Source organism: Vicia villosa, linkage group LG6, assembly GCF_029867415.1.
Source record: "Vicia villosa cultivar HV-30 ecotype Madison, WI linkage group LG6, Vvil1.0, whole genome shotgun sequence".
In the NCBI taxonomy this organism is placed as follows: Eukaryota; Viridiplantae; Streptophyta; class Magnoliopsida; order Fabales; family Fabaceae; genus Vicia; species Vicia villosa.
The window spans coordinates 155873824-155878880 of NC_081185.1; the positions used below are offsets into that span (position 1 = coordinate 155873824).

General features: G+C 34.2%; 1 pseudogene; it reads right to left on the reverse strand.

Annotated features, from left to right (window-relative positions):
* Positions 1-247: 247 nt before the first annotated feature.
* Positions 248-2679, reverse strand: LOC131615072 (uncharacterized; annotated as a pseudogene).
* Between the last annotated feature and the right edge of the window lie 2378 nt (positions 2680-5057).

A 5057-nucleotide genomic window follows, 5' to 3' on the forward strand; every position in this document is an offset into this window, starting at 1 on the left:
TTAGTTATAAATTTGCTATAGAAATCTCAATTCCTAATTAATTATAACAATGGTGACTGACTTGTGTAGGTAGTTACAAATTCAACATATAACCAGTGGCGGAGCCAGATAAATTTTTTTAGGATGGCCGCTAACGTAAAATAAAGATTATAAATAAAATGTAAATAGAACTATAAATAAAACATTTAAGTTAAAATATATTTAAAGTTTATTATCAAAAAAATAAATTACATGACTTAATAGTACCTTAAAATAATGCTCTACGCGTTCCGAGTGACTTGAAATCATCAATAATAGACTCAGAACTAGTGCTTGCACTAATCTCCCTTTCAATATATACTGTCATGCTATCTCCTAGAAACCCATCATCCATCTTGTTTCTCAACTTGGTCTTGATAATTTTCATTGCTGAGAAAGACCTCTCAGTTGTGGCCGTAGAAACGGGAAGAGTCATGATAAGACGAAGTAGTCTATCAATCAAGAAGTAAGTTTCAGCCTGTCCAGATGCAACCAAACATGAACATAATTCTTGAATAGTTGATAAATTATTCAAGTTTGATGCTTGACAAGCAAGATAAAGAAAATGTTGGAGTTGAAATTGCAAATTATTCTTCTCTTGATCACTAAAATCCATAGGATAATATTTTTCAACTAAAGAACAAATAGTATCAATGTTAAAAGCTTTATATCCATCCTTAGGAGACAAAGCACAAGAAAGAATTAACAAATCCATTGCTTGCTCACTAAATCTGCTATTCAACTCTTGTAACTGTTTGTCAATGGTAGTGAAAAAGACTTCAACTTTAAAGTAATGTTGAATTGAGACTTGATTCTCTTCAAGACGGGAGCGTCCAAATCTTGTTGAATGAACATCATTAAGATCAGGAATCTCAATACCATGTTTTTCACAAAAAGATCTCACTTTAGTAAACAATATATCCCAACCATTTTCTCTGAAGTCTTGAATAAAACTCTTTGTTGAACGAACCAAGTGCATAGCATTAACTACATCTTGATTTTGTTTTTGTAAGGCTTGACAAAGCATATCTGTTATCCCCATAATTTCTTTCATCAAGTGCAAAATAAATATAAAATCGAATGCCTTCAAGTAATTATAACAACTATCAGTATCCCCACGTGTAGCATAACTCCCTCTTTCATTTGCAATTTTTTTTTTAAAACTGAACAAGTTGCTTCATACATGTTTATCAAGCTACAAACAGAATTGTAATGCGATCCCCAATGAGTATCTCCTGCTCGTTTCAAAGTACCAACTTGATTTACCCTTTTACCACTTACAATCTCATCAATCTTTAACAAATATGAGATTTCTTCTAATTGGGCAGTTTGTAACTCATCATGGCGCTTTGTAGAGGAACAAACAACATTGATAACAAAAATTAACTTATCAAAGAATTGATGAATTGTTTTTACCTCTCTTGATGATGTAACCAACGCAAGTTACAATCGATGAGCAAAACAATGAACATAGTATGCATAAGGACAATCCTTCATAAAGAGTGCTTGTAAACCATTCCATTCTCCTTTCATGTTGCTAGCACCATCATACCCTTGGTCGCGAATGTTAGAAACATCAAGGTTATGTCGAGAAAGTATATCACATATTGCTTCCTTAATAGTTAAAGATGTGGTGTCTTTAACATGTGCCACATCAAAAAATCTCTCTTGTATTAAACCAACTTTATCAACAAATCTTAATACAAGAGCCATTTGTTCCTTTTTTGACTCGTCACGAGCTTCATCGACAACGATACAAAATTTGGAATCACCAATTTCCTCACGAATATGCTTTTTCACTCTACTAGAAAGAATTTGCAAGAGCTCTTTTTGAATTTGATGTGAAGTATACTTGCAATTTTGTGGAGCATTTTTCAACACAACTTTTGCAATTTCATCATTGTAAGATGCTAAAAGTTTTAACAACTCAAGAAAGTTTCCTTGATTTCTTGAATTGTTAGTTTCATCGTGACCCCTAAAAGCACAAGTTTGAAGCGTTAACCAACGAACAGTGTCAATTGAAGTCTTGAGACGTAGCCGGTTATTCATTCTTTGATTCAAACTTTGCACTTGAATAACATTTCGAATATGACCATCTTGATTCAACAAGTCTTGACAAGCTTTCATTGCATTGTTGTGTGGTGAGCAAGGATCCTTCCCTATGTGTTTAAGAAAGGAACAATGTTTTCCATTCCTAACTTTCTTCCAAGTTCTAAAACCCGTAGAAATGAAAACATGTGATCCGGGACGCCCACTTGGTTTTTTGCTAAATAGGTAGCATGGTAAGCAATATGCAGCATCTTCGGATGGTGAATATTCTAACCATGAGGGAAATATGCTAAATCAAGTGTGTTGAAACCTTCTTAGATGATCATCGCTACCGGACAAAGGATAGCTTTCTAAAAGAATTTGATAAGGACCCCATTTTAGATAAGCTCTTTGTATTGCATCCACTTGATTTGGTGGATATTGCCAAATCGGAGTACGCTTTCCAGGATCGCGTTCCAAGGAATTTTCAAAACCATGATACTCTTCAATTATTGGATTCTCAAAACCATGATGCTCTTCAATTGTCGGAATTATAATTTCTTCATATATGTCTTCTCTTTCAATTTCACATGCTTTCCTCTTGAAAAAAGAATCAATTTTTCTATTATTCATCTTTAATTTTCCTATAATATCAATCCAAAAATCAATTTAGAAAACATATATAAATTAAAAGAGAAAAAAATTATAAACTAAATGAAATCAATTATAAACTAAATGAAATCAATTATAAACTAAATTATAAGTATGATAAATTATAAGTATGATAAATGAAATCAATTATAAACTAAATGAAATCACTAACAATTATTTCTAACTTTTAAAATGAACAAAACTAGAAGCTTCTGTACAAGTGTGATAAATATGGAAAGATAAAAACAACTACAAACAAAAGGCAGTAGCACATTTATTCAAAACATTAAAGTTCCAGTATGTTCAAATATTAAAGTTCAAGTATGTTCCTTATGCGACATTCAATTATATAGTAGAAATCCTACAATTATAAAGTTCTAGTATGTTTCTTATTGCATAGAAATCCTACAATACTAAAGCAAATACTTAGAGTCCTAAAACTCAGAATCCACACACAATCTCCAAATTAACCTACTCAAACACTTCTATACACAACACATAATTCAAATCTATATTTTCTCCTCAATCCTCAGTCCACCGCAAAATCGCACAATTAATAAAACCTAAACAACAAAAACCGAAACCGAAAGTGAAATTTGAAATCCGAAAAGGAGAAAACAAAACATACCGGTAGTGAAGATCTTGAGAACTGAGCGAGTGCGAAAGAGAGAAAAGCGGATGTGGGAGGGAGGTTGGAGGAAACTACCAAAGGGGATAATGAAGAAGTTGTGCCGTTACGTCTGCGGAAGAGAAAGGAAAGGTAAAATTCTGAAACAATAGAAATTTTTTTATATTCTGTAATTTCTAACCTAAGATTAATTTCAACTAAGGGTAGAATAGAAATTTAAATTTTACTTAAAGGGTAATTTCGTATTTTTCAATATATAAAATTTTTTAAAAAATAAATAAAGGGGTGGCCGTGGCCTTCCCCTGTCCCCACCACTTCCGCCACTGCATATAACACTTTGTACATGGCCTGCAATAGCTTGGGCAACAAGTTACTGGTTCAATTCCCTCCCTTAAGCTGTAAATGGTAGATGTCCAACATGTTGAGTACACTTTGTACATGGCCTGCAATAGCTTGGGCAACAAGTTACTGGTTCAATTCCCTCCCTTAAGCTGTAAATGGTAGATGTCCAACATGTTGAGTTTGGATATGAAACAATGATAGATCTTAGGTCGCAGAAACTTAGTAAAAAATTAGTAATTTGAGGTTTAGATCAAATTGGAAACTATTTGAACAATCCTTTCTCGAACAAAATGACAATTAATTTTAAAATGTTTGGTCCTCTCATGAAACACAAGGTTGACAGCAATGTGGATACCACTTTGGTTATCACAATACAAAATTAGAGGTTTGTTGCAAAAAAACAGAGTGAGCCGTGAGGGTGAGGGGCTTCACCAAAAAAAAAAACAAGTCTAAGGAAATCGCGCCAATCCAAAGTAAATGGGTCAAACCAAGGGATGACCGACTGAAGGTGAAGAAGCCTCTGATTGCGAAATTTGTCCAAGGAAGTATGCCTGGGAAGAAAAGAGATTTAACAATAAGCTAGGAGAAGGTTTCTATTATTAGTGCTCGACACACAGTTGGAAGACTCTCACATATGCCCATGACCTGGGATGAAACTAGGAAGGGGTAATCTTCAAATGGTTTAGGACATATAGCCCGAATAATTCAGAAAAAAAGCAGCCAAAATCCTATTCTTGTAAATAGGCACTCATAAAATGAGACCATGTAGTCATCAAAAGAGTTGCAAATCATCTTCTTATTTGAAGCGGAATGACCAACTACTCCGAAGGATCGTCGACCACAATATCAATATCGCTTAGGGCGGTCTCAATGCTTAGAGCCGAAGAAATTCCTGCTACTTTTGTATCTACCCAGTCATATATCGATGCATCCACCAATTTCGAAGATTTAAATGCTCTAGCACCTCCTCATCGCTAGGCTCACAACCTTCAGTCCGCCAACGAACTTGAATGACATCCCAAGCTCATTCCCTCATTTGCAAGTTGGCTTTCACATTCTCTTCAAACATGACATGATGGGGCTTAAGGACCTTGGGTCGATTTGTTCTTCCTCCAACACTTGTTATAAGGGTGTCTAACGACCCAAAAGAATAAGTTTCTTCCTCCAAACAATTCCTAAATAGCCTTTCTGAGTCTAAATTATCAAATATTGATATAATTTGTGTTCATACGGGATCACAACTAAGAGCAGAATCAAGAGAATCATGAAACAACTCAGATGACATTTCCACTTCAGAATCACTCACTAAATCAACAGTATTATTACTCATTCTTACCAAAATAATAAGAAATTTTAAAGGTAAAGCTTGAGTTAGAAGCGTACCTGGTAA